We start from the raw sequence: 12,375 nt of genomic DNA, 5'->3' as shown, positions 1-12,375 counted from the left end.
GATTTTTTTTTTTTTTTACTTTGAGAGGGGTTTTTAGATCCAAATATGATAACATCCACATAATTTGAACAATAATCAGATTTTGATCATGGTGCTTAGTAAATAGAATCTTATCTATGCTACCTCTCTTATAACCGTTCTTCTCTAAGAATTTGCTAAATCTTTCATACCACACTCCAGGAACTTGCTTTAACCCATATAATGTTTTATGTAGTTTGTATACATGGTTGAGTTTGCTCATGTCTTTAGATTTTCGCTTGAATTTACCCATTTAAGAATGCACTATTGACGTCCATTTGGTACAATTTGAACTTTATGTGACAAAAATAGGCTAACGGGATTCTAGTTGCCTCTAGTCTTGCCACAAGTGCCTAAGTAGGGGTGGCATCGAGCCGATCTGAGCCCGAACCTGCCTATATTTGAGCCGAGCTTGATTTAAATATTTCGAACTTGAGCTCGAGTCAAGCCTAGGCTCGAGCCTAATAATTTTAACCGAGTTCGAGTCGAGCTCGAGCCGAGCTCGAACTTCAACATTCATTTAAAACTTTTCAAAAAATACATGTCTCAAGTTTGTGCTCCAACATACATTTAAAACTTTTCAAAAACTACATGTCAAATAAATTGTATATAAAATTATGCATACATTTTACATAAAATTGGGAATAACCTCTACTTAAAATTGGGCATAAGGGTGACATTGAATCTAGCTGAGTATGAACTTTGTTCAAGCTAAGTTTGATTTAAATATTTTGAACTTGAGCTTGACCCGACCCTAGCCTCGAACCTAAAATTATAATCGAACTCGAGCCTAATAATTTTAACTGAGTTCGAGCTCGAGCTCTACCCGAGTTTGAGCTTAACCTATATTTAATACTCTATATAAAATATATGTCAAATAAATTATATATAAAATTATGCATACATTTAAAAAAAAGAATGATGGGGGAGGTTGAGGATTGAATTTCAATAATGGATTAAAATGCACCAATATTAATTTTTTTTACTCCAAATATTGTCTAACTTGTTTTGTAATTTTTGAATTTGGCCATAAATTTACTATGGCCTCCTTAGTGCTCCTGGTTGAAAATTTATATTCTAGGAAAAACTAGAAATATTTTTCCTATGATATATATTAAAAAAAATCTTTAAATAAAATCCTATTACTATTAGTGACTTATTAGAAAATTACAAGAAATATTTTAAAATTTTCTTAGGAAAGTTAAATTGACTCTTCTAGGAAAATAAATAAAAATTAATAATCAATCTAATATATTACTTTACTTATCGATAAAATTTTAATCAAATTAAATATCAAACACAAAATTGCAATAATAATTGCCTCATGCTAAAAGTATTACAACATCAACTGTCAAATACTTATTTAAAATTTTTTTATACGGTTTTCTAGCCCATCTTGGCAGGAAAATCTTACTTAGAAAATTATATGATGTTTTAATAAGAAATTTCAATTAGAAATTGCTTTACAAAAAACATGAGACACTAATAGTCCCTAGAAACTTATTTCTACTAAAATATATTTTTAATTTCTTCGAGAGCCATAAGCAAGGAGATTTTAAGGAATTTTTTTTTCACTTTATAATCTTGCACGTGCGAAATCATCTTCGCGCGGAGGGGGGGGGGGGGGGGGGGGGGGGGGGGGGGGGGTGTGTGGAGAATTATTTTTCCCATGAACTTAGGTATCTGGCTCTGGTGTTCCACAGAGATGACGCGGAGGAAGGGGGTTACGGCGCCGACAAGGACCTGTCGTCGGGGATGACGATTGCGACGGCAACAGAAGTCGCAGTGACGGAAGCGACGACGACAAAAACAGAGGTGAAGATGAGGGGAGGAAAAAATTGAACGGACAGCCACAGAGGCGGTCACGCGAGCAGCTATCGACGGCGACAACAACGGACGAGAGGGGAGGAAAAAATTCCACACCCCCCCCTCGCTCCTGGTCCCTACTCAGCTCGTTAACAAGCCGGCTCGCGAGCAGTCGAGTCAAATCGGTCAAGATCGGCTTGTTAATTTAAATGATCCGATCCCGAATCTTGAACTTGGCTCGAGTTCCTGGGATATAGAATCGAACCGAGCCTCTCGCGAGCCGACTCAGTTCGAAGCCACCCCTATGCCTAAGTTTCTTCGAAATCAATTTTTTTTCTTGGTTATATCCTCTGGTTTTTGTTTCTTGCTTTATGGTAGCTAGAGATTCTGGGTAGGAATATGTTGAACTCTTATAAAAAATTGAGTTGCTTCATGCTAATAACAATAAGACAACAATGAATTGATTCAGTGATGAGTTGCTCTCTTTGATTCGGTTTCTGGTATCCTTTTACTGGCTCTCTCTGGGCTCACGTCTGAATTGCAGAACCTTAACAACAACCTCTCTTGGTTCTCCCTTGGCCCTTTTACTTCAACTTGAATTCTGGAAATTGAAACCCTACCTGGATGTGTTATTAGAGGACTGATTCTTCACGTCAATTAGAGTGCTATAAAAATTCAGAATTGCAAGCTTTCCAACATTGATTTGTTGCTTGGAAAGGCTTAAGGAAGGAAGACCATATTGAGAAACTTGCCTTCATACAATTTTAGTCAAGAAATATTTTTGGAAGTTGCCTTTTTTGTTTAGGAAAGGCAAAGAAAGCACGATCAACTTCACTATTTAAAGTGGTTTTACGAACAGAGTCACGATGTACATAAGCATATACTTCTTCAAGATCCAATATCGGGTCCTTTCTGAGAATTTTTCCATGGATTTGTTTGAATTTTGCATCCAATCCGTTTAAAAAAATGTGCACACGCAATCTTTCAACGGATTTTCTATAGGCGATAACATCATCAGGATCTATCATTATAATCCTGTCAAGATGATCAAGTTCTTGGAAAATTTCCATAAGATCACTATAATACGTTGAAAGAGGGTGACCAGTTTGTTTTGTGGAGAAAGTTCTCTGATTCAATGAAAAAAATTGTGATTCATTTGACCCATCATAGAAAACTTTTGCCAGAGCATTCCATATTTCGTGTGCGGTGTGCAACCAAATATAGCGCTTCATAATATCTGGTGACATAGAGGTTAGCAACCACTTCTTGACCTTTTGATTTTCAGCATACCACTTCGTATAGGAGGCATCAATTTCTTGTGGGAGTGGTGTTTTCCCATAATATATTCAAGTTTCTCATGTCTTGCAATTTGCATCTCCATGATCTAGGACCATACATCGTAGTTTACTTCTGTAAGAATGACGCTGGTTGTAAAACCAGAGTTTTTGGATTGAACATGAATAATTAGTATTGATTCCGTCTACATGATGAAAGAAGATCGGCGGTGATCAGAATAAAATCTACCAAAAATATTGGTCCAGTCCGATTCTTGCTACTGGGTTTACCCGGTTTGGGTCTCTAATTTTGGTGTGGTCCAAGAATTGATCCGATCTGGTCTGGTTCGCTTTCTCTCGCTAGGTTGACTTGGTTCGGGCCTTTGATCGTGGTCCGTTTCGAGACTGGGTCGCTCAATAAAAAAAATAAAAAATGGGACCCAAGTTAAACAAAAGCTAATTTTTTTTGTACCTTCGTCTTCTTCATCGAGAAGGTATGGCTCCTTCTTCCCCAGTGACGTTCTAGCCGGTGGTTTGCTGGAAGGCCGAGTGGTGGCTCGACTGCAGTCGTCGACGACATCCAAAAAGTCCACCGGGGTAGGTGACAACGATTTGTTTTTGTCAAGACGCACGCTGGTGTGGTTCTTCATTGTTGGCGACCTTTGGGTTGGTGTTGTCTGATGGAAGGCCGAGCGGTAGCTCGGCTGCGGTCGTCAGCAATGTTCAGAAGTTTCGCCGGAGTGGGATGACAATGGAGATCAATCGGCATCACTTCTAAACAATGTTGTTCACTACGAAACAGAACAGACCTGCTTTGGTTTTTTTTCGATGACTGAGATTAATATGGGATAGTCTTCGGCGACGGGAAGAGAGTGAGATTCATACGGGACAAAGCATCTGCTTTGTTCTTCGGCGATGGGAAGCTATGGGATAGAGCCGCTGCTTTGAGATTAATATGGGACAGAGTTGCTGCTCTGTTCTTCAACAACAAGGATGAGAAGGAGAAGGATTATCTTGATCTGATACCAAGTCGAAAATAAGACTTCAATTTTAGTGTATATTCTCATTCACATCGTTGACTTAAATAGCCATTTTACAAACTATACTTGGAAAGATTACGAGTGATTACGAGGATTATAGACAGTTTACATAATTACAGGATTTACATAATATTTACAGGATTTCTTCTTAAGGGAAGAAATCTCTGAGGAAATCTCAACAATAAATATATATATATATATATATATATATATATATATATATATATACACACAACAGTGAGAAGAGTCCTTTTTATGTGAGAGTTGTGTTTCTGGATTCTTACTAAAATCCACAAGCTAAATCAAAAAAATAATTTCAAATTTAAGTGCACCTTCTCATTATATACATTAGAAGATCATGATAAATATGTAGAGTGAAAATGATCTCATCCAATCAGACCATATGGCAAAACTCTTGCATAAACCCCATTTGCAATGGTATGGTGATAGTGTCATATTTTTAAATTTTTCTATAGTATATCATCCCAAAATCATATTTTATATATTCTTTTACTTTCCTTCAGTAGTTTGTTTGTCTTTCTATTTTCCTCTCAAAATTTACTTCCTTTGGTAGATTAAGACCATTTTAGGCAATCAATCTAATTGGGACATCCATAATTTTTCCTTTCCTTGAATGGCTTATATGTAATCATTTAGAAACAAAGTTCAATTAGGTTTGTAGGTGTTTATAGGTATTCAGTCAAAGGTTGATAACAGCTTAGACAAGTTTGGCCACTAAAAAGTGAGGACAAAATAATTCTATCTGGATGTAATTTTCATGATATTTGTTTCTTTTTTTTCCTTCCTATTTTCCTTCCAATATGTTCTCTCAAATTTCTTTGAGAGTTCATCTAGATCCATTACATGCAGATGCATAGAGAAGGAGAAACCCTCTCCCTAACTTTTTTCTTAAGGGAATCGATTTTCCCTTCCTCTCATCATTCGTTCATAAATTTCCTCTCTCTCACTATCGCTGCTAGGGAAGACATCTAGCTGTTAGGAGGAGCTTTGGTCGAAATGGAAAATACTGGGTTGAAATGAAAAGCAGAGGGAGAAAGTTGTAAAAGTTGAAGATAAAGAGGAACTGAATGTCCATCTTGATTTATTAGATTAGAGACATGAATCAGGTTCCCCAACAAAATTGCAGAGTACGGGAAGAGAGGTAAAACATCTCAGCTTCCGCGGACCAGCTCGAAGATGAAATAAAATTTGCATGCCTCCGTTTATGGAGGAAGAACCAAAAGCTGGAAGAAACGAAAAGGAGGAAGCAGAAATTAACAAATCGAAGATTTTTAAGTTCTAAGAAGATCCTGCGTCCTCAGGAGTCCATTGATTGCTTCACTGTCTCAGCCTTGTCTTTGATGTTGTCTTTGGCGTCCTCGGCGGTGCCCACCACGGCATCTTTGATCTTTTCGCCGGTCTGCTTCGCCGAATCCCATGCGTCTTGTGCCGTTTGCTTCGCCTTCTCTCCTACTTCTTTCGCGGTTTCCACCACCTTGCTGGCGGCTTTACTCCCAACGCCACTCGCCGTCCCTGCAGCATTGTCAACGGCATCTTTAATGTTCTCAGCGGATTTCTTCGCGTCGGTAGCTCCCCGCTTAGCGGCTTCTACGGCTTTGTCGCCTGCATCTTGTTGTGCGTATACCTGAAACTGTTTTTTTTTTTTTGTCAAAGCTACTCTACTGATAAACGATATTGTTTGAAAAAGACTAGTCTGACGAATTAAGAAATTTGTAAACGAATAGGAATTAAAACGACCTGCACCGTTCTTGGAGCAGTGGCGACACAGAGTGTAGGATTTGCAGGGCTTCTCAGAAAGACGGAACCGAGGCAGCGGAATTTGGGAAAGCTCGCTGCTACCAAAGTCATGTTTGCCATGTTTAGCTAATTGGAGCAGGAACAAAAATGACAAATTAAACAAGTGGGAAAAGGATCGACTGAGCTGGAGTACTGCTAATTTAATTGATTGATATTGTAATTCGTTCATCCTTGCTTGAAGAAAGATTTATTTATATAGAGGTAGGGAGGAAACGAAGCAATTGAGAAGGCGGGCTACGTGGGTGATAGACGGCGAGAGTAGTGAGAGGTCCGCCATGAAAGGGTCGTGTAACAGAAACCTGAGGAGGCGGAGGAAGTAGTGGTGATGGCTGCAGGCTTCTCGCGAGAGGGGCTGTTAGTTACGATCGAGTACGAACGTGTAAATTGCAAATGGGATCTGTTATTTAGATACGAGTCTCATGCGTTGATCAGTGAGAGATGGTCTCTCGTCACCGGACGTTAAGGGGTGGCGCTGTCAATGATTTGGATTTTATTCAATTCAAAATAAAACCCAAATTACTTATCGATCCATTGGATGTCACGATTCACAACATCTTCTTCAAACCGTCTCATCAACACAACACATATCACATTAAAAAACTGCAAAGAAGCAACAAAGTGAAGATCAAACCAACAAGTCTAGACCTGTTATTATTCCTGGATGAATCAGCTACCCTTCCCGTCTTCCCCTAATCATTCTCAGTTCGTAGCCAATACTCCTGTCATAGAATTATCCGGTCGAAACAAAACAGACTAATGAAGTTAACACTCAGTTGCAGCAAATGCAAGAGTCATTCGTGTTAAGTCGATGGAGAAAGAACTAATTAAAAAACAAGTACATGTTTTGCATATAGGGGATACCTGCATTCCCACAAATATGTAACCGAACTCTTCCAAATAGGTTACAGTGAAGTATTGAAACTACATATTTCTTGCTGCAGAGATGCTACTTGGTATAACATATTAAGATTTGGTTCCATGAAATAGCCGATCCCAACTATTAATGACAGTAATTAACAGAGCACACAGAAAGCAAAATTTGATCCACTACCAAGCACAATTACTGAGATGAGGCACCAAAATATATGACCACCTGGAGTAATTAGATGATTTTTACTCTTAACTACAAGCAAATTGAATCCATACTATCAGCAAGGGATGGCATCGACCCGAGCCAAGATCAAATATGCATATGTTCGACCTTGGTTTGATCTGAATATTTCAAACTCGAGCTCGAGCGCAAGCCTAAAATTGGAATCTAGTTTGAGCCCAAAAATTTTAACCGAGTTTGAGCTCAAGTTCGAGTCATGTTCGAGCTTTAACCTACATTTAAAACTATAAAAATAAAAAATAAAAAAATAAAAAAATAGAATATTGTGATGAACTTAGTACCATTGAACTGCAAGTTATTGCAGAGAAGTCCAAGACTTTGCAATGGAGCATACTAATGTATAATAACTATCTTAATAGACCTAAAAAAAGAGCAAGTACCTTTATCAATAATGTTTATTCCACTGACAAACAACAGCATTAGATATTGATATTGGGAATTAGACGACCTAATTCAAAACTAACGAGAGCAATAATAATAATCACAGAAGAAAGGAAAAGTAAGCATGAGAACAAACAACAAGATTTATACAGGTTTGCCTCAAGGTGAAACTACGTCCTGTCTTCCACCGCTGCAGTAATCCACTATGAAGATGAAATAGTTTACAAGAGAAATCACACACACTTACAAGTGTTTTTTTTTCTAATCTCACCTTGGGCCGCAACTCAAGATTCTCCTCATCGATGATAAGATAAAGGAAAAATTAAGGCAACCGATTTACAAGACTGAAATTTCTAAACTGCCCTTAATGAAACAACAGTCAATATATTGTGGAACTTTCAGGGTTCTATCCCTTCCAACCCCCATGGTGACCTTACTGCGAAGGTCAATCCATGTACCGACTCAGCATAAGGCATTGATTAGGCTCCACAACTTAACAATTGAGGGACCCAAAAGAGCTGAACTATCGATAGTCTTTGAGGTTTGAGGTAAATAAGAGCAATTATCAACCAGCTAAAGAGGAAATTGACGACAAAAATTAGAGTAAATGATACTTTTTGTTAAAAAATCTATGCTAACAAATTGGCTTACGAACTCATAAGTCAAGCTTGGAAAATCTCAAATATGGCTTGTTATACTTAACGAGCCTTATTTCAAGTCTAACCTTGAGTTGAGCTTATGTAAAAACTTAACTGAGTCGAGCTCAAATGGTGCCACCCCTACTATCTATCGAATTTAGGATCCCTTTTCAAATATTCCGAGCAAGGGAAGACAGAAAGAAAAAGAAGAAAGGGGGAAGAAGGCTCTCGGGTATAGAGAAGAAGAGAAGAGGAAAAAGGTGTGCGCCAAGCAAAGAGAGAAAGAGATTTAGTCAAGAGAAAATTTTAGTACTTGATTAATTTCGAATTACGACACCTCTATTTATAGTAGAGGAAGTGATAGAGTCCTTATACAATTAACCTTTAAACCTCCAAATTACATTCCATCTCTAACTCTCTAAGATAAATCTATCAAGAAAAGATAACACAATCTAATAGAGTTCTAGTATAAGTTGAACTATAAATCTTCTTCAAGAATGTAGATATAAGGGAGGAGGCCAGTTCATGGCCTTATCCTTGTGGGTCCCACATGATCTTCCAGCTCATATTGATAAGATTCCAGCTCGTAATATCTTTGTGGGTCCTCTAATCCATTTCAGCTTGTGCTTCTTATCTTCTTCACTCGTGCTTACTTCGGTGAGGACTCTTCTTGGCATTCCACGTCCTCATGGTGGGTCCCACATTGTAACACTCCCTCTTAAGTTGGAAGAAAGAAAACATCATAGATGCCCAACTTGCTGCAGATGGTAGACATAATCTTGTGAGTGACCGACTTGGTGAGAATATCTGCAACTTGACTTTGTGATGATATATGATTTAGAGATAAAAGACCCGATTGGAACTTTTCTCGTATAAAATGGCAGTCCACTTCAATATGCTTTGTTCTTTCATGGAAGACTGATTTCGATGTAATGTCTATTGATGCTTGATTATCACAATATAGATCCATCGGAGCTTCTTTGTAGAATCCCAATTCAGTGAGAAGAAATCTTATCCATAGGAATTCACTAACAGTGTGTACCCAGGCTCTGTATTCTGCTTCTATAGTAGACCATGTTACTACATTTTGCTTCTTACTTCTCCATGTAACCAAATTCCCTCCAACCATCGTACGAATTCCCGAAGTAGATTTCTTGTCATCCAGGGATCTGACCTAGTTTGCATATGAGAATCCTTCGATGTTGAAGTGACCATGATTTTTATAGAGAAGCCTCTTCCTAGAGTTATTTTCAGATATCGTAATATCCTTTCAAGTGCTTGCCAATGACTAAGTTGTGGTTTATGCATCTATTGACTCACCACACATACTGCATATGATATATCTAGCCTTGTAACACACAGGTAAATAAGTTTTCCTACTAGTCTCTGATATTTCCCGATATCTACATCTTCTCCAGTACTTGCACATAATTTTGTATTTGAGTCCATAGGAGTGTCTCTTGGTTTGCATCCCAGCATTCCTGTCTCCTCCAGTAGATCAAAGGCATACTTCCTTTGGGATAGCACAATCCCATGTCTGGATTGTAATATTTCAATACCCAAAAAATATTTGAGTAGTCAAAGATCCTTTGTCTTGAATTCAGCACATATTTTTTCTTTTGTTTCCTGGATGCCCTCAGAATCACTACCAGTTAAAATGATATCATCAACATATACTGTCAGAATTACCTTGCCTCTAGGTGTTTTTTAATAAAAACTGAGTGATCTCCAGAGCATATGTAAAATTCTGCCCGTATGAGGGCTTGACTAAATTTCTCAAACCATGCACGAGGGGACTGTTTTTTAGTCAACACACTGTTTTTTTTAGACCATACACATATTTTTTTAGTCGACACATTGACTCCCACTCAATCACATACCCAGGTGGTTGTTGCATATAAATTTTTTCTTAGATGTCCCCATTTAGAAAGGCATTTTTCACATCAAGTTGATATACCTGCCAGGAAGAGTTAGCTGCCAGAGATAATAACACGCGTACCGAGTTCATTTTTGCCACTGGTGAGAAGGTTTCCTCATTATCAATTCCATAACATTGTGTATAGCCCTTAGCCACAAGGCAAATCTTCAGCCGAGCCACAGACCCATACGGATTGTGTTTCATAGTAAACACCCATTTGCAATCGACGGGTTTCTTATCTGATGGAAGTGGGACTAAAATCCATGTCTGATTTTCTTAAAGTGCTTGCATTTTGTCATCCATTGTTGTCTTCCACCCTGGATGTTTGAGAGTCTCTTGATAGGATTATGGTACAAATATGGAAGAAATAGCAGAGAGAAATTGACAACATGCAGGGGACAGACATAGAGGGTATGGTGCATGATCTGGGTTATTTTCTTTGTGCGATAGGACGAGTATCATATTGTGGGCCAAAAACAATTTGAGATGATGGACTTACCTTGGTGAGATCCGTAAACTCAGCAGGTGTGGTGTCAGTCGGTGTTTTTGGGGGATCAGAAGTTTCGGTAGCATGAGGCACAACAAGTCGAGGAAAACCTAGTACTGAAGATATAATTGGAGGAGCATTTTCAAAATAGTATGGAGAGTCTTCAAAAAATGTGACATCCCTGTACACAAGTAAACACTGAATAGTGGGATTATAACAAACATAACCCTTTTGTATACGAGAGTATCCTAGAAAGATACACTTGATAGATTTAGGATCAATTTTACTGTGTTTTGGGGAGGAAATATGGACAAAACTTTGACACCCGAAGATTTTCAAGGGCAGTGAAAATGGATCATCATTTGGTAACAATATAGAGTAAGGAGATTTATTACCAAGAACGGAAGATGGTAGACGATTTATAAGAAATCATGCTGTAAGGACTGCATGAGGCCAATAAAAGTACAAAACTTTCATGGCATATAATAAACCTCGAGCTACCTCAAGAATATGATAATTTTTCCGTTCGGCTACACCATTTTGCTGAGTGTAGGCACATGATGTTTGATGGATAATGCTATTTTCTTGACAAAAAGAATCAAGTTCTTTGGAAATGTATTCTTTGGCATTATCAGACCAAACTGAGTGAGTACCTGTTATTGACTCCATAGCATCTAGAGTAGCAGGTAGATGTAGAGGGTGACTTATGTAATTTTCTGAATTTCTACTTAGTGACACTTGATGTAATTTTCCTTAAAAAGACTATGGCTTTTGCGTTGGCTATGTAAGGGACGTCCTGATCTTATAAGGGTGTGAATGGAATGAATGAAGGCAAACAATTTCAATAGGTAAATGATATCAGGTTCTCTCTCTCACGAGGCCTAAGGGGGAACTCCTTTGAAAGCTCAATCTCACAACGTCTCTGCTCTCCTTCCTCTCTGAACTCACCAGCCACCATTGGACATTCTAAGAAACCAATAACACTTTCGTCCTCGTCATCTACACTAGAACCGAGAGGAGATCGTTGGGTGACTCGATCCATGCCTAGAGAACCCAACAGTACCATAGCATGAAAAGACTTAAAAATCAATGGTATCTCAGAACGCTCCTTAAATAGAAACAACCAAGTGGTATGAGTGAAGTCATCAATAAATGTAATAAAATACCTTACTTGAGAAATATTTGAGACGCTCAAGGGTCCCCATACATCAGTATGAATTAATAAAAATGGAGTAATAATTTTGACTTCTGAACGAGGTGAGTATGTACTCCTTTGATGTTTACTCAGTTGACAAACTTCACAATTAAACTCAGACTTGACTTTAAGAGTAGGAAACATATAATGAAGAAATTGTGAAGATGGATGTCCCAACCGGTTGTGCCATAGCCTTGTTTCATTTTCACTGGTGGAAACAATATTTATTTTTGGCACGACCAAGTAGTATAGCCCCCCTTGTTCATGGCTTCTACCAATCACCTACTTCATTATAAGAACTTGAAATACACACGAAGTGGGTGAGAAGGTGATAGAGCAATTAAAATGCTGTGTCAACTGAGTAACAGATAACAAATTCAAAAGGAAGGTAGGAACAAATAGAATATCAGTGAGCGGAAGTGATGGTCTAACAGAAGTGGATCCTTTCTCTTGAGCCTTGGTTTGAGAACCATCAACTATGGTAACAAACTTATGTGAAAGACACAGAGATAAAGAATGTAATAAATGTATGTTATCTGTAAGATGCTCGGAGGCTCCTGAGTCAATTATCGAGGATGTAGATGAGACACATTGCATACCTGAAGCAGTGGTGGTAGCGGTATTTAATGAGGAACTTGGAGAAGAACCCATCATTTTCTGAAACAAGTCATATTCATCATCAGTAAAAA

The sequence above is a fragment of the Aristolochia californica genome, unplaced genomic scaffold (genome assembly GCF_029961685.1).
Source record: "Aristolochia californica isolate CCGP_79_NKW_82.1479 unplaced genomic scaffold, dmAriCali1.0.hap1 SCAF_4, whole genome shotgun sequence".
NCBI lineage: Eukaryota > Viridiplantae > Streptophyta > Magnoliopsida > Piperales > Aristolochiaceae > Aristolochia > Aristolochia californica.
The sequence above is the reverse complement of the archived record's forward strand: the minus strand, read 5'-3'. Positions refer to the sequence as shown.